A 25607-nucleotide genomic window follows, 5' to 3' on the forward strand; every position below is an offset into this window, starting at 1 on the left:
GTGACGCTGCGGCAGAGGCTGGCGTGACACTGCACCAGCCTGAGACCCGCCGTGCGTACTCCCGGGGAAGCTGTCCCCGGATCCCGGGAACCCGGCAGTGGCGGCCTGCACAGGCTCCGCGGAAGAGGGGCGCGGAGAGTGACCTGTGCTCGCACACAGCCCCCCTGGTGGCGGCAGCAGCAACCCCAGCGTCTCCCGCCCGTCTCTGGGGTCCGCGGTTTCAGCCACGGCTCGCGCCCGTCTCTGGGGCTCGCGCTTCCCGCCGCGGCTCGCGCCCGTCTCGGGGGCTCGCGCCCTCAGCCGCGGCTCGCGCCCGTCTCTGGGGTTCGCGCTTTTAGCCGCGGCTCACGCCCTTCTCTGGAGATCCTTTAAGCAGCGCTCTTAAACCCCTCTCCTCGCGCACCAGGAAACAAAGAGGGAAGAAAAAGTCTCTTGCCTCTTCGGCCAGTGCAGGCTTTTCCCCGAACTCCCTCCCGGCTAGTCGTGGCGCCCCAACCCCTTCAGGCTATGCTCAAGCCGCCAACCCCAGTCCTCTCCCTGCACTCCGTCCAAAACCGAAACCTGAGCCTCAGCTCCCAGCCCCTCCCGCCCCGGCGGGTGAGCAGACAAGCCTCTGGGGTTGGTGAGTGCCGGTCGGCACCGATCGTCTGTGCAGGAATCTCCCCGCTTTGCCCTCCACACCCGTCGCTGTGCACCACTCCGCGGTCCCGAAGCTCCCCCCTCCGCCTCCCGCAGTCTCCACCCGCGGAGGGGCTTCCTAGTGTGTGGAAACTTTTCCTCCTTCACAGCTCCCTCCCACTGGTGCAGGTGCCGTCCTTATTCTTTTGTCTCTGTTTTTTCTTTTTTCTTTTGCCCTACCCAGGTACGTGGGGAGTTTCTTGCCTTTTGGGAGCTCTGAGGTCTTCTGCCAGCCTTCAGTAGGTGTTCTGTAGGAGTTGTTCCACGTGTAGATGTATTTCTGGTGTATCCGTGAGGAGGAAGGCGATCTCCACGTCTTACTCTTCCGCCATCTTCCCGCCGACCTCTCACGTGTCTAGTTCCCGTTGAGTTCAGCTAGTGGTTACCTGCTTGTCGCTAAAAAATAAGCTTACATAGAGGTTTCTTGAGTTATCTGTTGACTTTCTGCCATGTTCGATGAGGATTTACTCTCTTCCTGCTGCCCTGCCTTCCCTCTCCTGACAAGTTTACACCTCTGTTCTCAAGTCCTGCCGTGGTGAGCTCTGAGACCTCAAATCAGGAGTGGATCCTCACTGTAGTTTTGATTTGCATTTCTCTAATGATTAATGATGTTGAACATTCTTTCATGTGTTTGTTGGCAGTCTGTATATCTTCTTTGGAGAAATGTCTATTTAGGTCTTCTGCCCATTTTTGGATTGGGTTGTTTGATTTTTTTCTTATTGAGCTGCATGAGCTGCTTGTAAATATTGGAGATTAATCCTTTGTCAGTTGCCTCATTTGCAAATATTTTCTCCCATTCTGAGGGTTGTCTTTTGGTTTTGTTTATGGTTTCCTTTGCTGTGCAAAAGCTTTGAAGTTTCATTAGATCCCATTTGCTTACTTTTGTTTCTATTTCCATTTCTGTAGGAGGTAGTCAGAAAGGATCTTGCTGTGATTTATGTCATAGAGTGTTCTGCCTGTGTTTTCCTCTAAGAATTTGATAGTTTCTGGCCTTACATTTAGGTCTTTAATGCATTTTGAGCTTATTTTTGTGTATAGTGTTAGGGAGTGACTTAAGCTCATACTTTTATATGTACCTGTCCAGTTTTCCCAGCACCACTTATTGAAGAGGCTGTGCTTTCGCCACTGTACATCCCTGCCACCTTTATCAAAGATAAGTTGTCCATATGTGCGTGGGTTTATCTCTGGGCTTTCTATCCTGTTTCATTGATCTATCTTTCTGTTTTTGTGCCAGTACCATACTGTCTTGATTATTATACCTTTGTAGTATAGTCTGAACTCAGGGAGCCTGAATCTTCCAGCTCCGTTTTTCACTCTCAAGACTGCTTTGGTTATTCAGGGACTTTTGTGTTTCCGTAAAAATTGTGAAATTTTTTGTTCTAGTTCTGTGAAAAATGCCAGTGGTAGTTTGATAGGGATTGCATTGAATCTATAGATTGCTTTCGGTAGTAGTGTCATTTTCACAATTTTAATTCTTCCAATTCAAGGACACGGTATATCTCTCCATCTATTTTTATCATCTTTAATTTCTTTCATCAGTGTCTTACAGTTTTCTGCATACAGGTCTTTTGTCTCTGTAGGTAGGTTTCTTCCTAGATATTTTATTCTTTCTGTTGTAATGGTAAATGGGAGTGTTTTCTTGATTTCACTTTCAGATTTTTCATCATTAGTATATAGGAATGCCAGAGATTTCTGTGCATTAATTTTGTATCCTGCTACTTTACTAAATTCATTGATTAGCTCTAGTAGTTTTCTGGTAGCATCTTTAGGATTCTCTATGTATTGTATCATGTCATCTGCAAACAGTGACAGCTTTACTTCTTCTTTTCCGATTTGGATTCCTTTTATTTCCTTTTCTTCTCTGATTGCTGTGGCTAAAACTTCCAAAACTATGTTGAATAAGAGTGGTGAGAGTGGGCAACCGTGTCTTGTTCCTGATCTTAGTGGAAATGCTTTCAGTTTTTCAACATTGAGGATGATGTTGGCTGTGGGCTTGTCATATATGACCTTCATTATGTTGAGGAAAGTTCCCTCTATGCATACGTTCTGCAGGGTTTTTATCATAAATCGGTGTTGAATTGTTTCAAAAGCTTTCTCTGCATCTATTGATATGATCAAATGGTTTTTCTCCTTCAATTTGTTAATATGGTTTATCACATTGATAGATTTGTGTATACTGAAAAATCCTTGCATTCCTGGAATAAACCCCACTTGATCATGGTGTATGATCCTTTTAATGTGCTATTGGATTCTGTTTGCTAGTATTATGTTGAGGTTTTTTGCATCTATGTTCCTCAGTGATATTGGCCTGTAGTTTTCTTTCTTTGTGACATCCTTGTCTGGTTTTGGTATCAAGGTGATGGTGGCCTCGTGGAAGGAATTTGGGAGTGTTCCTCCCTCTGCTATATTTGGAAGAGTTTGAGAAAGATAGGTGTTAGCTCTTCTCTAAATATTTGATAGAATTTGCCTGTGAAGCCATCTGGTCCTGGGCTTTTGTTTGTTGGAAGATTATTAATCATATTCTCAATTTCAGTGCTTGTGACTGGTCTGTTCATATTTTCTATTTCTTCCTAATGCAGTCTTGGCAGGTGGTGCATTTCTACGAATTTGCCCATTTCTTCCAGGTTGTCCATTTTATTGGCATAGAGTTGCTTGTAGTAATCTCTCATGATCTTTTTTATTTCTGCAATGTCAGTTGTTATATCTCCTTTTCATTTCTAATTCTATTGAATTGAGTCTTCTCCCTTTTTTTTTTTAAACGTCTTTATTGGGGTATAATTGCTTTACAATGGTGTGTTAGTTTCTGCTTTATAACAAAGTGAATCAGTTATACATATGTTCCCATATGTCTTCCCTCTTGCATCTCCCTCCCTCCCACTCTCCCTATCCCACCCCTACAGGCTGTCACAAAGCACTGAGCTAATATCCCTGTGCCTTGCGGCTGCTTCCCCCTAGCTATCTACCTTACAACAGTTGTTAGTGTGTATATGTCCATGACTCTCTCTCGCCCTGTCAAAGCTCACCCTTCTCCTTCCCCATATCCTCAAGTCCGTTCTCCAGTAGGTCTGCGTCTTTATTCCAGTCTTACCCCTAGGTTCTTCATGACATTTTTTTTCCCTTAAATTCCATATATATGTGTTAGCATACGGTACTTGTCTTTTTCTTTTCGACTTACTTCACTCTGTATGACAGACTCTAGGTCTATCCATCTCATTACAAATAGCTCAATTTCATTTCCTTTTAAGGCTGAGTAATATTCCATTGTATATATGGGCCACATCTTCTTTATCCATTCATCCGATGATGGGCGCTTAGGTTGTTTCCATCTCCGGGCTATTGTAAATAGAGCTGCAATGAACATTTTGGTACATGACTCTTTTTGAATTTTGGTTTTCTCAGGGTATATGCCCAGTAGTGGGATTGCTGGGTCATATGGTAGTTCTATTTGTAGTTTTTTAAGGAACCTCCATACTGTTCTCCATAGTGGCTGAACCAATTCACATTCCCACCAGCAGTGCAAGAGTGTTCCCTTTTCTCCACACCCTCTCCAGCATTTATTGTTTCTAGATTTTTTGATGATGGCCATTCTGACTGGTGTGAGATGATATCTCATTGTAGTTTTGATTTGCATTTCTCTAATGATTAATGATGTTGAGCATTCTTTCATGTGTTTGTTGGCATTCTGTATATCTTCTTTGGAGAAATGTCTATTTAGGTCTTCTGCCCATTTTTGGATGGGGTTGTTTGTTTTTTTGTTATTGAGCTGCATGAGCTGCTTGTAAATTTTGGAGATTAATCCTTTGTCAGTTGCTTCATTTGCAAATGTTTTCTCCCATTCTGAGGGTTGTCTTTTGGTCTTGATTATCGTTTCCTTTGCTGTGCAAAAGCTTTGAAGTTTCATTAGGTCCCATTTGTTTATTTTTGTTTTTATTTCCATTACTCTAGGAGGTGGGTCAGAAAGGATCTTGCTGTGATTTATGTCATAGAGTGTTCTTCCTATGTTTTCTTCTAAGAGTTTGATAGTTTCTGGCCTTACATTTAGGTCTTTAATCCATTTTGAGCTTATTTTTGTGTATGGTGTTAGGGAGTGATCTAATCTCATACTTTTACATGTACCTGTCCAGTTTTCCCAGCACCATTTATTGAAGAGGCTGTCCTTTCTCCACTGTACATTCCTGCCTCCTTTATCAAAGATAAGGTGTCCATATGTGCGTGGGTTTATCTCTGGGCTTTCTATCCTGTTCCACTGATCTATCTTTCTGTTTTTGTGCCAGTACCATACTGTCTTGATTACTGTTGCTTTGTAATATAGTCTGAAGTCAGGGAGCCTGATTCCTCCAGCTCCTTTTTTCGTTCTCAAGATTGCTTTGGCTATTCGGGGTCTTTTGTGTTTCCATACAAATTGCGAAATTTTTTGTTCTAATTCTGTGAAAAATGCCAGTGGTAGTTTGATAGGGATTGCATTGAATCTGTAGATTGCTTTGGGTAGTAGAGTCATTTTTACAATGTTGATTCTTCCCATCCAAGAACATGGTATATCTCTCCATCTATTTGTATCATCTTTAATTTCTTTCATCAGTGTCTTATAATTTTCTGCATACAGGTCTTTCGTATCCTTAGGTAGGTTTATTCCTAGATATTTTATTCTTTTTGTTGCAATGGTAAATGGGAGTGTTTTCTTGATTTCACTTTCAGATTTTTCATCATTAGTATATAGGAATGCCAGAGATTTCTGTGCATTAATTTTGTATCCTGCTACTTTACCAAATTCATTGATTAGCTCTAGTAGTTTTCTGGTAGCATCTTTAGGATTCTCTATGTATAGTATCATGTCATCTGCAAACAGTGACAGCTTTACTTCTTCTTTTCCGATTTGGATTCCTTTTATTTCCTTTTCTTCTCTGATTGCTGTGGCTAAAACTTCCAAAACTATGTTGAATAAGAGTGGTGAGAGTGGGCAACCTTGTCTTGTTCCTGATCTTAGTGGAAATGCTTTCAGTTTTTCACCATTGAGGATGATGTTTGCTGTGGGCTTGTCATATATGGCTTTTATTATGTTTAGGAAAGTTCCCTCTATGCCTACTTTCTGGAGGGTTTTTATCATAAATGGGTGTTGAATTTTGTCGAAAGCTTTCTCTGCATCTATTGAGATGATCATATGGTTTTTCTCCTTCAATTTGTTAATATGGTTTATCACATTGATAGATTTGCGTATATTGAAGAATCCTTGCATTCCTGGAATAAACCCCACTTGATCATGGTGTATGATCCTTTTAATGTGCTGTTGGATTCTGTTTGCTAGTATTTTGTTGAGGATATTTGCATCTATGTTCATCAGTGATATTGGCCTGTAGTTTTCTTTCTTTGTGACATCCTTGTCTGGTTTTGGTATCAAGGTGATGGTGGCTTCGTAGAAGGAATTTGGGAGTGTTCCTCCCTCTGCTATATTTTGGAAGAGTTCGAGAAGGATAGGTGTTAGCTCTTCTCTAAACGTTTGATAGAATTCACCTGTGAAGCCATCTGGTCCTGGGCTTTTGTTTGTTGGAAGGTTTTTAATCACAGTTTCAATTTCAGTGCTTGTGATTGGTCTGTTCATATTTTCTATTTCTTCCTGATTCAGTCTTGGCAGGTTGTGCATTTCTAAGAATTTGTCCATTTCTTCCAGATTGTCCATTTTATTGGCATAGAGTTGCTTGTAGTAATCTCTCATGATTTTTTTTATTTCTGCAGTGTCAGTTGTTACTTCTCCTTTTTCATTTCTAATTCTATTGATTTGAGTCTTCTCCCTTTTTTTCTTGATGAGTCTGGCTAGTGGTTTATCTATTTTGTTTATCTTCTCAAAGAACCAGCTTTTAGTTTTATTGATCTTTGCTATTGTTTCCTTCATTTCTTTTTCATTTATTTCTGATCTGATTTTTATGATTTCTTTCCTTCTGCTAGCTTTGGGGTTTTTTTATTCTTCTTTCTCTAAATGCTTGAGGTGCAAGGTTAGGTTGTTTATTCGAGATGTTTCCTGCTTCTTAAGGTGGGCTTGTATTGCTATAAACTTCCCCCTTAGAACTGCTTTTGCTGCATCCCATAGGTTTTGGGTCGTTGTGTCTCCATTGTCATTTGTTTCTAGGTATTTTTTAATTTCCTCTTTGATTTCTTCAGTGATCACTTCATTATTAAGTAGTGTATTGTTTAGCCTCCATGTGTTTGTATTTTTTAAAGATCTTTTCCTGTAATTGATATCTAGTCTCATGGCGTTGTGGTCGGAAAAGATACTTGATACCATTTCAGTTTTCTTAAATTTACCAAGGCTTGATTTGTGACCCAAGATATGATCTATCCTGGAGAATGTTCCATGAGCACTTGAGAAAAATGTGTATTCTGTTGTTTTTGGATGGAATGTCCTATAAATATCAATTAAGTCCATCTTGTTTAATGTATCATTTAAAGCTTGTGTTTCCTTATTTATTTTCATTTTGGATGATCTGTCCATGGGTGAAAGTGGGGTGTTAAAGTAGCCTACTATGAATGTGTTACGGTCGATTTCCCCTTTATGGCTGTTAGTATTTGCCTTATGTATTGAGGTGCTCCTATGTTGGGTTCATAAATATTTACAATTGCTATATCTTTTTCTTAGATCAATCCCTTGATCATTATGTAGTGTCCTTCTTTGTCTATTCTAATAGTCTTTATTTTAAAGTTTATTTTGTCTGATATGAGAATTGCTTATCCAGCTTTCTTTTGGTTTTCATTTGCATGGAATATCTTTTTCCATCGCCGTACTTTCACTATGTATGTGTCTCTATGTCTGAAGTGAGTCTCGTTTAGACAGAATATATACGGGTCTTGTTTTTGTATCCATTCAGCCAATCCGTGTCTTTTGTTGGGAGTATTTAGTCCATTTACATTTAAGGTAATTATCGATATGTATGTTCCTATTCCCATTTTCTAAATTGTTTTGGGTTCATTATTATAGGTCTTTCTCTTCTCTTGTGTTTCTTGTCTAGAGAAGTTCCTTTAGCATTTGTTGTAAAGCTGGTTTGGTGGTGCTGAACTCTCTCAGCTTTTGCTTGTCTGTGAAGATTTTAATTTCTCTATCAAATCTGAATGAGATCCTTGCTCGGTAGAGTAATCTTGGTTGCAGGTTTTTCTCCTTCATTACTTTCAGTATGTCCTGCCACTCCCTTCTGGCTTGTAGGGTTTCTGCTGAGAGATCAGCTGTTAACCTTATGGGGATTCCCTTGTGTGTTATTTGTTGTTTTTTCCTGGCTGCTTTTAATACGCTTTCTTTGTATTTAATTTTTGACAGCTTGATTAATATGTGTTTTGGCGTATTTCTCCTTGGATTTATCCTGTATGGGACTCTGTGTGTTTCTTGGACTTGATTAACTATTTCCTTTCCCATATTAGGGAAGTTTTCAACTATAATCTCTTCAAATATTTTCTCAGTCCCTTTCTTTTTCTCTTCTTCTGCTGGAACCCCTAGAATTCGAATGTTTGTGTGTTTAACGTTGTCCCAATGGTCTCTGAGACTGTCCTCAGTTCTTTTCATTCTTTTTGCTTTATTCTGCTCTGCAGTAGTTATTTCCACTATTTTATCTTCCAGGTCACTTATCCGTTCTTCTGCCTCAGTTATTCTGCTATTGATCCCATCTAGAGTACTTTTAATTTCATTTACTGTATTGTTCATCATTGCTTGTTTCATCTTTATTTCTTTTAGGTTCTTGTTAAATGTTTCTTTCATTTTGTCCATTCTATTTCCAAGATTTCGGATCATCCTTACTATCATTATTTTGAATTATTTTTCAGGTAGACTGCCTATTTCCTCTTCATTTGTTAGGTCTGGTACATTTTTATCTTGCTCCTCCATCTGCTGTGTGTTTTTCTGTCTTCTCATTTTGCTTATTTTACTGTGTTTGGGGTCTCCTTTTTGCAGGCTGCAGGTTCGTAGCACCCGTTGTTTTTGATGTGTGTCTCCAGTGGCTAAGGTTGGTTCAGTGGGTTGTGTAGGCTTCCTGGTGGAGGGGACTAGTGTCAGTTTTCTGGTGGATGAAGCTGGATCTTGTCTTTCTAGTGGGCAGGTCCATGTCTGGTGGTGTGTTTTGGGGTGTCTGTGGACTTATTATGATTTTAGGCAGCCTCTCTGCTAATGGATGGGGTTGTGTTCCTGTTTTGCTAGTTGTTTGGCATAGGTTGTCCAGCAGCATAGCTTGCTGGTCGTTGAGTGAATCTGGGTGCTGGTGTTAAGATGGAGCTCTGTGGGAGATTTTTGCTCTTTGATATTATGTGGAGCTGGGAGGTCTCTTGTTGACCAGTGTCCTGAAGTTGGCTCTCCTACCTCAGAGGCAGAGCCCTGATTCCTGGCTTGAGCACCAAGAGCCTTTCATCCACACGTGTCAGAAAAATATTAGAGAGAATTAGTAGAAGTATGAATTAAGAAAGGAGGGAAGGAAGGAAGGAAGGAAGAAAGAAAGTAAGAAAGAAAGAAAGAAGAAAAGAGGGAAAGAAGGCAATAAGGAAAGAAAGGAGGGAGGGAGGGATGAAGGAAGGAAGGAAGGAGGGAAGGAAGGAAAAAAGACAGAAAGATAGAAGATACAGTAAAATAAAGTATAATAAAGTTATTGAATTAAAAACTAATTATGTAGAAAAAAATGGGACGGATAGAACCTTAGGACAAATGTTGGAAGCAAAGCTATACAGACAAAATCTTACACAGAAGCATACACATACACCCTCACAAAAAGAGGTAAAGGGGAAAAAAATCATAAATCTTGCTCTCAAAGTCCACCTCCTCAATTTGGGATGATTCGTTGTCTGAAGGAGGGAAGGAAAGAAAGAAAGAAAGAAAGAAAGAAAGAAAGAAAGAAAGAAAGAAAGAAAGAAAGAAAGAAAGAAAGAAAGAAAGGAAGGAAGGAAGGAAGAAAGAAAGAAAGAAAGAAAGAAGGAAAGAAAGAAAGAAAGAAAGAAAGAAGATAAAGTATAATAAAGTTATTAAAATTAATTATTAAGAAAAAAAATTTTTTTTAAAAATCATGGACGGATAGAACCCTAGGACAGATGGTGGAAGCAAAGCTTTACGGACAAGATCTCACACAGAAGCATACACATACACATTCACAAAAAAAGGAAAAGGGGAAAAAATCATAGATCTTGTTATCAAAGTCCACCTCCTCAATTTGGGATGATTTGTTTTCTATTCATGTATTCCACAGATGCAGGGTACATCAAGTTGATTGTGGAGCTTTAATCTGCTGTTTCTGAGGCTGCTGGGAGAGATTTCTCTTTCTCTTCTTTGTTCTCACAGCTCACAGGGTCTCAGGTTTGGATTTGGCCCTGCCTCTGCGTGTAGTTCCCTGGAGGGTGTCTGTTTTTTGCTCAGACAGGACGGGGTTAAAGGAGCCGCTGATTCGGGGGCTCTGGAGCACTCAGGCCAGGGGTAAGGTGGGACACGGTGTGCAGAGCAGGCCTGTGGCAGCAGCGGCCAGCGTGACGTTGCACCAGCCTGAGGCCCACCGTGCGTTCTCCCGGGGAAGTTGTCCCTGGATCCCGGGAACCTGGCAGTGGCGGGCTGAACAGGCTCCCCTGAAGAGCGGTGTGGATAGTGACCTGTGCTTGCACACAGGGCCCTTGGTGGCAGCAGCAGCAGCCTTAGCATCTCCCGCCCGTCTCTAGGGTCCATGATTTTAGCCGCGGCTCGCGTCCGTCCGTGGGGTCTGCGCTTTTAGCTGCGGCTCGCTCCCGTCTCTGGGGACTGTGCTTTTAGCTGCAGCTCGCGCCCGCCTCTGGGGTTTGCGCTTTTAGCCGCGGCTTGCACCCGTCTCTGGAGTTCCTTTAAGCAGCGCTCTTAATCCCCTCTCCTCGCGCACCAAGAAACAAAGAGGGAAGAAAAAGTGTCTTGCCTTGCAGGTGGAGAAAAAGTGTCTTGCCTTGCAGGTGGAGACTTTTCCCCAGACTCCCTCCCGGCTACCCGTGGTGCACTAACCCCTTCAGGCTATGTTCAAGCCACCAACCCCAGTCCTCTCCCTGCACTCCGACTGAAACCCGAGCCTCAGCTCGCAGCTCCGCCCACCCCGGCGGGTGAGCAGACAAGCCCCTCGGGCTGGTGAGTGCTGGTCGGCACCGATCCTCTCTGTGGGAACCTCCCCACTTTGCCCTCCGCACCCACCCCTGTTGCTGTGCTCTCCTCTGCGGTTCCGTAGCTCCCCCCTCCACCTCCCACAATCCCTGCCCGCGAAGGGGCTTCCTAGTGTGTGGAAACATTTCCTCCTTCACAGCTCCCTCCCACTGGTTCAGGTGCTGTCCCTATTCTTTTGTCTCTGTTTTTTCTTTTGCCCTACCCAGGTACGTGGGAAGTTTCTTGCCTTTTGGGAGGTCTGAGGTCTTCTGCCCACATTCAGTATGTGTTCTGTAGGAGTTGTTCCCCGTGTAGATGTATTTCTGGTTTATCTGTGAGGAGGAACGTGATCTCCATGTCTTAGTCTTCCGCTATCTTCCCAGCACCCCCTATTATTTCTTTAAATCAGTGTTCTGCTTCCTTCTCCCTCTCTTCTCCTGTGATATCCATTATCCTTATATTGCCTTTTCTAAAACAGTCAAATACTCTTGTAGGGTTTCATCATTAAAGAAAAAAAAAAACCGTAGTTCTCTCTCCTCTTCTACTTGAGTCATTTCTGGTTTCTACCTTCTAGTTTTCTCATTCTCTCTTCTGTATGGTCTGTTCTATTTCCAATGCTTTCTAATGCATTCTTCATCTCAGTCATCAAGTTCTTCAGCTCCAGAATTTCTTTTGGTTCTTTATTAGAGTTTCAATCTCTTTGTTAAATTATTCCTTCTGTTCATTAATTTTATTCCTGAGCTAATTGAACTGCTTTTGTGAGTTTTTGTGTAGCTTATTTTGTTTCTTAATGACAACTCTTTGGAATTCTCTGTCAGTTAGATCACAGTCTTGCATGGTTTCTGGAGATTTTTCATCTTATTTTTGTGATAACATGTTACCATGCTTTCTCATGTTGCTTAATAAGTTTTTATTCTGCTAGTGTATTTGTAGTAGTGAACAGCTTTCTTATTTAGGTAAAACTTTGTTTACTTTGACTCTAACTTTTCAATAGATTGGTAATTAGAGGTCTTTCCTTTGTTTTTCAGTAGGAGGCACTATAGAACAAGTTTTGTTTTCTGTTACCTAATATGCCTTTGGCTATATTTGAGAATCTGGGCTTTCCACCCTGTACATCCTCTGTCAGAGATGTCCCAGTGTTCTTGTCATTGTCATCACTGCTTGTGTTTCCAAGGTCACTTGTTCCTTCATGCAGCTGGTGTCACTGACATTGCTAGTGTCACTGTTGGGGGCATCATGCTGGTAAACACCTTGGCTGTGTTCAGGGTCACTTGTGTCTTTGGCACTACCACTGTAGTGGGAGGGCAGAAGGGGAGCCAGGGTTTTTGGTACCTCCCCCCACTCTGGTGTTGTCTACTTTGTGGGCACTGCCACTGTGGGTAGGGGGGCTGGAGTCACAAACACTGTCATGGCTGAGGGATTGGGATCATGGTCCCTACTGTCACTGCTGCCTGAGGCTGGAGTCCTTTGTATCATCTCCACTGCTACTACTGGGTTCTCTGTGCCTGTAATTTCAGTTGCCTTGGCCAGAGGGCCAATATTGTAGGCACAACCTTTTCTGTTCCTCCAGTTCCACTTTCTGTAAGAGTGTTCCAATACACCCACCTACAGATGTACAGATGTGGATCTCTCCAGCATCCTGTGTCTTGGGCAGAGGAACCTTTGCTGAGCTATGGATGTTTTACTAGTTATAGATTGAAAGAGCAAGACAAAGTGAGCATCTTATTCTGCCATGATGCTTGATAGTTACGGTATTCTTATTCAGAAAATTAATGTAATGTTAAAGATATTATCATTATATCTGGTCAAGGTGAAAATTGATTACCAAAGAAAGTTGAATAGAGTGACCAAAAGTTACTATATTATGATTGAAAAGAATATGTTAGTGTTTGTACATGTCCTCATTACTTTTTGTAATACCACATGATTAAAAAACATTTTTATATATGTGAACTCCTTTTTAATCTTGGTATAGGTAATAGCTTTCTAATTATGACTCAAAATGAAGAAATATTAAAAGAAAAGATAGATAAATTTGACTACACAAAAAGAAAGTGTGTGGGAGAAAAACACCCCAGACAAAGTTTACAAACAACAGATAAACTGGGAGAAAATATTGATAGCAAATCCTATTGATAAAGAACTTTTACTGCTAATGAAGAAATCTTAAAATTCAAGGGACAGAGAACTAAAATACTAACAGAAAAATGGGAAAAGGCAAAGAGATAATTCATTCATATCCATATATAAAATGTAAATTAGCCCTCAAACCTATACAAAAGTTTCAAACTCAATAGTAATTAATGAAATACAAATGAAAACAATACTAACAACATATCTCAATTTTCAGATTGGCAAAACTTTTAAAAGTTAAAAACATATTTTGTTGGCAAGTTTGTACAGAAATAGACACTCATATATTGCTGCTAGGAATGCAAATTGTATATTTGCCTGTAAAAATTTCTAAATGAAGTATTGAAGGAGCAGACTTATTTCTTTTGAATGCTTATAGTGAAATATCAGAAGAGAAAAATAATTTAAAAATTCATTAGTTAATCAAAAACAACTTAAAAATTGGGAAATTTGTCAGCCCATCCATATTGAAAGAAATAAGAAATCTTGTTTGGGAAAGAATTTAAAGGGTGTGGTCGAATTTGAAAAGGACTTTGGCTTGGATCAACTGTTTCAACAGAAGCTAGGAGGTATTCATTAAGACAATGCGGTGATTGGTTGGCTATCTAAACAGAAGCCAGAACCTATTGTCCAAGACAATGGAAAAATAACTCAGAAGCATTTCAAAGCTCTTCAGTGTACCCCTCCCATCACAGTCCCAGACTACAAGAGTCTGCAGGGCAGAAAATTACAAAGGAGGGACCACCTTGTCTTGGTCTGTCTCACATTAGGGACTCTGTTTCTCACATTTGGGTGCCATGCTCTTCAGCCACCTCAACTGCAGTGTGGGCTAATGTGGCTGCCCTTCTGGAGGAGCATCAGCATTCTCCATCAATGCAAAGAGTACAAGAGCTGTAGGGGCATGACTGTCTTCACTTAGATTTCAAAGGGTGCCCTGAAGAGCCAGAGGGCCCAGAAAGAAAATCTCTGCAGGAGCAGAGCTACAGTAAAAAGTCCTGACTAGGGCAATGCCCAGTGGAGCTGTGAGAATGGAGTTGTCTCTGAAATCCCAGCCTGGGAGAGCTGCAGGCACAGGACTGCAACCCATGAAAGTTACAGTGTGGGCTGTGTCCAGCAAGTATATCTTCACCCCAGTGTGTCTGGAACACAGGACACTTGCCCCAGTGAGCCTTAAATTTTTGGAATTGCCTGGGACCTTTTATCCATTTCTTTTTTTCTTATTTCTCCCTTTTGGAATGTGAATGCCTACCCAATGTCTGTCTTATCATTATATTTTGAAAGCACATAACACATCTTGTTACTGAGCAGGACCCTATGCGGCCTTCCATAGACAGACCCCTCCCTCATAGCCTCTGCTTTAGCCCCTCTCTGAAGTACCTAGATAGTAGTATCTAACGCACATTTCCTGAGTAATTTTACAGATGCCAAAACCACCACTAAATGGAAGAAATTAACTACTTGATAATCATGAGCATGTAGCCCCCAGACCTACTGGCACCTAAGGATTGATAATGTTAACCCCTGTGACACTGCCCTGTTACCTCATCATCAGCCAATCAGAGAATTGTGCATGAGATCATCACATACCCTGGGACCACTCCCTCAACTTATCTTTAAACTGCTTTGCTGAAACCATCCAGGAGCTTGGGTATTTTGAGCACCAGCTGTTCTGAACTCCTTGTTTGGCTCCCTGTAATAACTGCTTCACTTTCCTTCACCACAATCCAGTGTCAGTACATTGACTTTACTGCCCATGGGTAAGTGAACCCACGTTTGGTTTTGTAAAAGTTTGATTTCATATGTTTACAGCAATCCTTAAGTGCCAGTAGGTCTGGGAGCTATGTGCTCATATGTTTACTGCTAGAAAGCAATTTGCTGTAAGATGAATAGTACCATGAGCCTCACCCATATCTGATTTAATTGATATTTAATGAGGCTTTGGACTTTTAGACTTTTGAGTTACATGCTGAAATAATTTAAGACTTTGGGGGCTATTGGGATAAAATTAATGTATTTTGCATGCAAGAAGGACATGAGTTTTGGTAAGCCAGGGACAGAATGCTATGGGATGACTGGTTGTGTCCCCTTAAAATTCATAAGTTGAAACTTATCCCCAAGGTGACAGTATTAGAAATTTTGGCTTTTGGAAGTTGATTAGGTGACAAGGTCAGAGTTCTCATGCAAGGGATTAGTGTCTTTATAAAAGAGTCTCCAGAAAGATTCCTTGTCCCCTCTACCATGTGAGGAAACAAGGATAAGGCACTCTGATCTCACACGTCTCATAGAGGTATTGGTTAACAATTGTGAAACTACTTTAAATGTACACTAAAATTGAGCTATATATATTGATAGCTTTATATATATATACATATATATAAACAGCTAATAAGAGCTGAGTTTTAACTGTTGGAAAAATAAGTTATAGATGAGAAAGAGGGAAAGCTAATATGAACCCTGTTTTGGATTACCATTGGATTAGAATCAGAGATATTAAATATGAATTCATTGACTTTATATGTATAGATGGATAGATAGATAGATATTGAAATAGAGATGCATGGACAAGTGTGCGTTAGCTCTGTCTCCTGAATCAATGTCACTCCAGTAGCAATGAACAAATTTAGTGCTAACATCTTGGTTTCTAAATACCTTTCCACAACACAACAATTCAGGGCTCCTTGAAGAAGTGACTAACTCTAGGGTTGTGGCAGAAAAAAAAAAAAAAACAGAAGACGAACCTGGGTTAACTTCTGGTTTCAGAAATTAAAGAAGAGGGCTTGTTGAAAGGACAACTAAACTAAAGGAGTGACTAATGGCCAAAGTTGTAAAGTTTTGAGGAAGAAAATAAGTAAAGAGAGTATAGGATAATAATCCAAATAATAAAATAAGTATCCATGAGCTCATACTGTTATAAATAAATAAATAAATAATAACATTTGAGAAGGGGTAACTCTTTCTTATGGAATAATTCCAATTTAAAAAGTTAGAAGAAAATTGGGAAGTAGAAAAATCACCAGTAGGCAAACAACACAATAATAATTGCTGCAGACAAGTTCCATCGATGGCTGATAAAATTAGTAGCTAAATGTTTTAGGAGAAACAGGATACTTTCACAGTTTTAAAGTAGCTTAATCAAGATAGTAAGTAAAATGGGGGAAATAGTAGCTTTTCAGTTGATAAACCTGGTAAACTCCACATTAACCAAGATTAACATTATCAATAATTAAGCATATCAATATTTTGAGTCCCTGATACAATTTACAGAGAAGGTTATAATATCATCTCTGTGATCTTTGTGTCAATAATCTATATCCTGAATTTACGCATGAGACAATATCAGGCAAAGCCAAATTGAGAGATATTCTACAAAATAACCAAACAGTACTCCTCTAAAAGTATCAAGATCATAAAAAAAGGAAGACTGAATAACTATAACAAACTAGAGAAGGCTAAGAAAACATGTCAAATAAATGTCATGTGGTTTCCTGGATTGAATCCTGAAAAAGAAAATGGATATTTAGTAGAAAAACTGGTGAAATATGAATAAGGTCTGAAGTTTAGTTAATAGTTTTGTGCCAGTATTAATTTCTTAGTTTTGACAATTATACTATGGTTATATACCATGTTCATATTAGGGGAAACTGAGTGAAATTATATAGAAACTCTGTGTACCATCTTTTCTGTAAGTCTAAAATTAGTTCAAAATTATAAATTAAAACAATCAATAAATCAATTAAAATTCTAACTGCATACAAAAACTGTTTGGATCCGAGGATTTCAGTTCATGTCAGTTTGATAAATGGGTATTATTATTTATTATGTGTAAAACACTGTGATAGGCACCTAAGAAGGGTGTGAGAAAAGAAGAAAGATTAGTAAGGCATAGCCCCTATCCTTGAGGAGTTTAGTGTTTAGAAACATGAGGAACAATCACATACTCCAATAATTTTACTCTAATTTGTTAAGCAATAATATAATGGTATGCCCCAGGCATCATTGGAACACAGAGGCAGAGCTCTTAGTCTAACCCTAGAGAATACTTATTGGAATGGACAATTTCTGGGTCAAATCTTTCTGGAGAAATACAAGTTATTCAGGAAAAACATAGCATATATTTTTATTTTGTACTTTCATAATTCTTTTCATATTTACTCATTAGTTAACTAATTTATTCCTAGTGGCTTATAGATTTTCAGATGTCTTTCTGATTTTAGTGAAAATATAAAAATAACAAAGATAAGTTAGATTTTCCAGCTCTTTTAGCTTTATCTATGCACAGCTATCAACACAAGCTATGATAGTGTTTTGCATATCTTCATAATTGATTTCAACTGCCAAGCTGAATTGATTGATGATCCACAAAAATCATGAACTTTGTGCAAAGAACTGTTTGGATATGGTGTGTTCTATTTGATAATATTATTGGATAAGGGAGGGTTAGAACTGAAAATTTATATCTCTCCCAATCAATCTTCTACACTTGAAACAAATTGCCATATCAATTGCTACTTCCATATTAAGTTACAACAAATAGTGATTTAACTAATATAGCTACTTAACTTCAGCATTAATGCTTGCTTGTTAGATCAGCAGCTTTGTACAAATTTTATATTCTTAACACTTGCCATGGAGTGAGCCCAATAAGGTCAGCCAGATAATTACCAGCGTTGTCATACATGTCAGCTCTACAATTATTCTTAATTAACTAGAAACCTGATGCAATCACGAGAGGTAATCAACAGTAATCATTCTGAACTGTTCTCCTTTGACTCCCCCGGAGTGGGCTATTGGAGTATTGTCTGATTCTAAGCAAGTAACTATAAAAGTAAGAGTCTGAAATGCTCTTTAATAATTCATTTAAAATAATTTCTCAGCAAACGCTCTCATTAATTTTTCCTAGCAGTTAACACTTTAGAACATTTAAGTGGCCATAATGTACAAAGAGTGAATAAGGTGCCCGGAGTAGTCAGCAAAGATATTGATAAAGCATCTTAGCTTTGTGACAGGTAAGGTAATCATCAATAGAAATAATAATAAAAACATTAAACATTTTATACATTAATAGACATAACTGCTTGTGAATGCTAAGGGGCTTAATTGAGGTGTTGTAAAAAAATATGGCTGGTTAGAGCAGGTAAAATTGAGTGACATTATTAAAAGCAAGCAGATAGAATTAGATTAATCACATGAAAGTGATAGTAGTATATTGTCATGGTTAGAGCAAAGGGTACACTGTCAATGCAAAAAGACAAGAGTAGCTAAGCAATGGATTTTGGAGGACATTAAAGATCAAAATTAGAGATCATTCATTGTTGTTAAAAGAAATTTTGAGGTGTCATAATCTTTAGAGGAGACTGTAAGTTTAACATGACACCTGGAAACAAGTATTACCTATTTCTAGGCCAATTTAGGAAGGGAGATAGTCATAAAGAAGATTATTCCAATTATTCAAAGTTGGTGAGAACAAGAAAGAGAAGACTAAGGCATCAGCAAAAAGGGATGGATGGTAAATTATATCATAGTCCTGGACAAGATCTGGAGTCATGTACATGACTGTCCATGACTACTAGAGGCAATATGTGTGTAGTGGGATGGTGTATCAGTTAGGGTTGTCGTCAGCCAAATAATAGAAAACTCGCCCAAACAGTGACTTAACAAGTAGTTTGTTTCCTATTTGCTTACCTCATATAATAAGAAAACTTGGGGAAGGCAGTCCACAGTACAGCCATTACACAGTATTGACAAGGATGCATATACCCTTATATATTCCTGCTATATCAATTTCCTATGGCTTCTGTAAAAAAAAATTACCAGAACTTTACTTGCTTAGAACAACACAAATTTGTTCTCTTAGACTTCTGGAGGAAGTCCAAAATGAATCCTATGGAGCTAACATCAAGGTGGAGCCATGGCTGGTGCTTTCTGGAGGCTCCAGTGGACAATCTGCTCTTTACCTCTTTCAAATTTTAGAAGCTGCTGGCATCTCTGGGGAGTCATTATTCATACCACCACATCGTCTGTGCCAGCCTTAATGAGTGCCTTTGGTCTTTCTAGTTGCTGTACCTCTGGGCATTGCAAGAAAAAAGACAAAAGAAAAAAAGACGATGGTGGCTAAAGCAAATACTAGTGGAGTGATCTGCAAGAAAACTTTCCTCAAAACTCCCCCAACAACCTCCATTTTCATTTCATTTACCAAAACCATGTCACATGGCCAGTTCTAGGTGCAGGGAAATTTGAGAAGGGCAATATTTTACTTTTCATCTTCTTTATAGGAGGAAAGCAAGAAAAAATGGTGGCTGGGAATGGATGTTAAACAAGCCAACCAAGAGTGTCTTCCATTTTGTGGGAGTCCCAGCATATATGTGTGTGTGTGTGCCTGTGGGGATACATATAAACAGACATAAGTCACATTTCTTCTTCAATTTATGGTGTTTTCTAGTTTTTATGTCCTTGGACTAGAGAGTGAGGTGGAATGGAGGTAGAAAAATTAGTGAGAATAAAATGGATGTAGGGGGAGAAAACTTTTCCTTTCTTTCCTTCTAGATTCATTGTCTAATGATTAAATTGACATGACAGATTAACAAGAGAAAACCAAATTTTGTACATACGGGAGCCCCATAAAAATATGAGACTCCCCAGCAGTCAGGTAATTGAGGCTTATATGCCAACTTGAGCTAAGGAGAAGGGGATAGCAGTCTGGGGCTTCAAAGGGAAGAAGACGATTCACAAGAAGATGGGAAAAGCAAAAGTTTGGTAAACAAATGTTTGCCATGCCATACAGATAAGATAAAAAAAATTCTGATATAGTTATCTCTAGCAATAGCTCTTCTCCTAGTACAGGCCCTTTATCTAAATTCTTATAAACAGTTAAGGGGGAGGTAAAAAGCTCTTCTTGAGTCTGCTTTGATTGTCTTCAGCTGAAAGTAATCCACATGCCAAATGCACATTCCAGGGTGGTATATTCTGCTCCCTGCCCCAACCCCAGGGGTTATGACTAGACTGGTAATAGAAAAAGGAAAATGATGTCAATGAAATGATTAATTTTAGGGTTCTTGAAAATCCACAAAAGACATGTTCTGATGAGGCAATTAACCTATTCCTGATGAACATGTAACAATATCCACAACTGCATAAATACCTAATACCTTAATATAAAAAATACCACAAGTTCCTAAGAAATCTAAATGGAGTTCTCTGGAAAAATATTTTAGCTAAGCTCAAAAAAATGTTTTTTTTTCTCAACTTTAATATTTTTATTAATTTCTGCTGCCTCAGAAAACATCTTCAGAAAAATCTATATTGGATAACCAAGAAAGATAGACATAATTTGTTGGTCATTTCTACAAAGCAGAAATGTTAGCTAGATTACCATATAAATGCTTTTTCTCCACTTTCTTGTCAAATAAAAACACACCTAGGACAAAAGACAATGAAAAGTGTTGATGCTCTGGGATGTAGACACAAAAGCCTTATTACACACTTTAAATTCAATGGCACAGGTAATGGGGATTATGGAACAGCTGGTCTTAAGCATTTGACTGTGGAATCTTATAGTGAGGATAAGGTCTTATTACTCTAGCTTTAAATTCACATGTTAACAAATATGCTCTACATATTTTTTACTCTTGTTGATTTTTTTTTTAAATTTCCAGTTGAAAGGCAAATTACTTGCTTTTCTCAAGGTAGCACAGGATCCCAATTTCATTTTCAATATACATTTCTACTTTTTCATGTCTCTCTAAATAGAATCAAATCATCAATAAACAAAACATGATAATTACACTTTTACTGATGGGTAATTATTGAATAATAATTTAAGTACTTAAAAAATTTACAGCTGTCAGAAATTTGCAAAAATAATGGTCTCTATGAAACAGCAGCTGTTAGATAATTCTTAAGAAGACAATTTATCTGAATATTTAAAGCAAAATAGATAACTAAATCATGCATTTCCTTGGGCATTGGTTAAGTCTTAGGAATTGCATTTTATGCATAATTATAATGCCATTAAAATATGTGCACATTTTATTCCTCTGCAGTGTAATATTATACCTATATGTTAATTAGATACTGGTGCTATATATAAGTCAGATGACACATGATTGTGATTCAGTAGGACCTGTGGATTTAACTGATGCCTGTAAAGCTGGCTTTTACTCCTTATCTGAAGAGTGACTATATATTAATATCCCACCAAAATGTTTCCCATCTTTTTAAAGTATATTTTATTTCAAAATTCTTTAAAAGCACCTAATTTCAGGGACTATGCAATCAAGTCCTTAAAACAAGCTTTCTTAAGATGCAGTTGTTGTTTTTCAAATAGCTCTGATCTCTGGTTCTCTATTTGGTGCCATAATATCCCGCATGTGATACAATTCTGTCAAATCTATTACTGAAGTCCTTGGTACTGACCTTTAACCTCAGTGTCATTCAACATTCTTTAGTCATTAAACAATTACCTCCAATTCTTACCACCAAGCTGTGGCGGAATTCTCAAATTAGTCAAGAGACGGCCTGATTTAGCCTTGGTGGGTCCCCATGCTGTGGGATTCTGGCTCACTTAGTGTCCTTCCATTAAATTCACCATTGAAGTGGAAGTTGACAATATGAAAAACAATGGTGACTGAGCAGCTACCTCCTGCACTACTCCCAGAGAGTCAATTAGGCATTTTGGAAGCTGAATGACTTCTTTCAGTTCTTAATTAATGGAACTCCAGTGACAGAGAAGAGTTCACACAACTTCCAAAAATGCCCAACTTTCCCCCAGGGAGTAGTTTACGCACTATAAAAATCTAGCTCAATCAATATGGGGCCAAACACTCCATTTATAAAATATTAAGAGATTTTGATCCTCTGGTAGACAATAAAATGGGCATATCTAATCCATGTGGGTGAATAATGACTTCAAAGACAACGAAAATAGAAAAATAATCATACTAGAGTAGGCAGTGAGCCATAAGCATAAGCTATAAACTGCATGACTATATAAAATATATATTATCTGGATTAATTTCATGGGTACAGGTAAAAAATACAATCTCATCAGGATCAAAAGACACAGAGACACAACACTTTCTAGACCTCGTGAAAACAGTTTAGAATATCTTTGTCATTTTGCATTAAATAATTTAGCTAAAAAACATTAGGCCACTTTAAAAATAATCAAATATTTCCATATGTATGATAATTTTCCTCTTAAGTAGCTCTTATTTAATGGAGAATAAAAAGAACACATACAAAAATATTCAGAATGAATATAGGCACTGAACCTACACTATACCTTTCTCTTCTTAATGGTCTGAACAACACCATATGCTAAATATTCATATGGGTATTCTCCATGGTTATTTTAAAGGATTTAATAAATTCTACTGAATTATCACCTGGATAAGGATTTAAACCATTGCTCATTAGAATATTTATTTTCACCTGGCTATGAATACATGTCTCATTAATTTTAAAGGGAATTAATTGCAATAAAGAAAGAGGGACATATCTCTGAAAGTTCAGTCCCACTGTGTCTGTATAGCCAGAACATTCTTAATTTATTTGTAATCTCAGTTGAGTGTTCTTCCTTGTCACAGCATATTCTTTTCCTGTACATATGAATGCATACTTTCTCATGTTTCCAGTTTTTTTTTGTTGTTTTATCTTGTTAAATTAGATTATAAAATTCCTGGGAAGAGTGGCAAAGTTAAATTGTGAATCTAGCTTATTATTTGAATTCCACAATAGAAATGCAAAAAAGAAAATACTGCTAAGCCTAGGTGAGAATTCTGATTCAGATAAGTTGCAAAATGAGTAATTAATTCATCAACACTGCATTAAATCTTCTACTACTGCATAAAAATTATCACAAATTTAGTTGCTGAAATAATGCAGATTTATTATATTAAAATTCTAGGGGCTATAAGTCCAACATGGGTTTCACTGAGCTAAAATCAAGGTGTCAGAAGGGCCATATTCCTTTCTGGAAGCTCTCAGAATCTGTTTATTGCTCATTCAGATCCTTTGCAGAATTCAGGTCCTGCTGTTGTAGGACTGAGGTTCTCCTTTCCCTGCTGTCTGTCAGCTAAGAAGTTTCCAAGATTCAAGAGGCTACTTGTATTCCTTGGCTCTTAGCCCCCTTCCTCCATCTTCAAAGCCAACAGAAGTCACTGTATTCTCACACTGAATCTCTCCTTCTGTCTCATTTATCTGACCCACTCTTCTCCCTATCTCTTCTGTTTTTAAGGTATCATGTAATTGCATCAGCCCCACACAGATAATCCAAGATAATCTCTCCCATTTTAAGGTCCATAACCTTAATCACCTCTGAAAAGTCCATTTTTCTATGTAAGGTGACATAGTCACAGGTTCTAGGCATTAGGATGTGAACATCTTGAGGGACTATAGCTCTGCCTACCACAAACAAACTTAAAGGGAACTTTAAAATGTAAAATTACCTTTAATGATATTCCTTGAACATTTTATTTTTAATACACAGATCACTACAGGCTTTCAGTTTTTACCTCCACGGGGAAGAATGGTAGATAGCTATGATAGTTGAAAGGACTTGCTCTAGAAAGAAATCATTCTTGGATCTCACATACAATGTGGACATTTTAGCTTTTAAGATAAATAATGTTAATCCTTATTTTATGATTTTTTTAACAAGAAAGAAATTATTACAGAAAATTCTATTCTGTTTGTAGTTGGTTATGCCTAAATATAACCATTATATAATAGTTCTTATGATCTGAAATGAATGGCAGATTAATTATGGTACATTTCTACATTTCTCATTATATTTTTACTTAAATATAAAAAGCAAGATCTTGCAGTTCTGGTAACTTATTTATTTTTTCCCCACTTTTATTTATTTATTTATTGTTTAAATTTTATTTTATTTTTTTTATACAGCAGGTCCTTATTAGTCATCAATTTTATACACATCAGTGTATACATGTCAATCCCAATCGCCCAATTCATCACACCACCACCACCACCTCCCTGCTGCTTTCCCCCTTGGAGTCCATACATTTCTTCTCTATATCTGTGTCTCAATTTCTGCCCTGCAAACCGGTTAATCTGTACCATTTTTCTAGGTTCCACATATATGCGATAATATACGATATTTGTTTTTCTCTTTCTGACTTACTTCATTCTGCATGTCAATCTCTAGATGCATCCACGTCTCAACAAATGACCCAATTTCCTTCCTTTTTATGGCTGAGTAATATTCGATTGTATATATGTGTCACAGCTTCTTTATCCATTCCTCTGTTGATGGGCATGTAGGATGCTTCCATGACCTGGTTATTGTAAATAGTGCTGCAATGAACATTGGGGTGCATGTGTCTTTTTAAATTATTGTTTTCTCTGGGTATATGCCCAGTAGTGGGATTGCTGGATCATATGGCAATTCCATTTTTAGTTTTTAAGGAACCTCCATACTGTTCTCCATAGTGGCTGTATCAATTCACATTCCCACAAACAGTTCAAGAGGGTTCCCTTTTCTCCACACTCTCTCCAGCATTTGTTGTTTGTAGATTTTCGGATGATGCCCATTCTAACTGCTGTGAGGTGATACCTCATTGTAGTTTTGATTTTCATTTCTCTAATAATTGGTGATGTTGAGCAGCTTTTCACGTGATTCTTGGCCATCTTTATGTCTTCTTTGGAGAAATGTCTATTTATGTCTTCCACACATTTTTGGATTGGGTTGTTTGTTTCTTTAATATTGAGCTGCATGTGCTGTTTATATATTTTGCAGATTAATCCTTTGTCCATTGATTCATTTGCAAATATTTTCTCCCACTCTGAGGGTTCCCTTTTCATCTTGTTTATGGTTTCCTTTGCTGTGCAAAAGTCTTAAGTTTCATTAGGTCCCATTTTTTTATTTTTGTTTTTATATCCATTACCGTAGGAGGTGGATCAAAAAAGATCTTGCTGTGATTTACGTCAAAGAGTGTTCTTCCTATATTTTCCTCTAAGAGTTTGATAGTGTCTGGTCTTACATTTAGGTCTCTAATTCATTTTGAGTTTACTTTTGTGTATGGTGTTAGGGAGGGTTCTAATTTCATTCTTTTACATCTGGTTGTCCAGTTTTCCCGGTACCACTTATTGAAGAGACTGTCTTTTTTCAATTGTACATCCTTGCCTCCTGTGTCATAGATTAGTTGACCATAAGTGTGTGGGTTTATATCTGGGATCTCTATCTTGTTCTATTGATCTATGTTTCTTTTTTTGTGCCAGTAACATATTATCTTGATTACTGTAGCTTTGCATTATATTCTGAAGTCAGGGAGTCTGGTTCTTCTAGCTCCGTTTTTTCCCTCAAGACTGCTTTGGCTATTCGGGTTCTTTTGTGCCTCCATACAAATTTTAAGATTTTTTGTTCTAGTTCCGTAAAAAATGCCATTGGTAATTTGATAGGGATTGCATTGAATCTGTAGATTGCTTTGGGAGGTATAGTCATTTTCACAATATTGATTCTTCCCATCCCAGAACATGGTATATCTCTCCATCTGTTGGTATCATCTTTAATTTCTTTCATCAGTATCTTATAGTTTTCTGCATATAGGTCTTTTTTCTCCCTAGGTAGGTTTATTACTAGGTATTTTCTTCTTTTTGTTGCAATGGTAAATGGGAGAGTTTCCTTAACTTCTCTTTCAGAGTTTTCATCATTAGTGTATAGGAATTAAAGAGA

This window comes from Phocoena sinus, chromosome X (genome assembly GCF_008692025.1).
Source record: "Phocoena sinus isolate mPhoSin1 chromosome X, mPhoSin1.pri, whole genome shotgun sequence".
NCBI lineage: Eukaryota > Metazoa > Chordata > Mammalia > Artiodactyla > Phocoenidae > Phocoena > Phocoena sinus.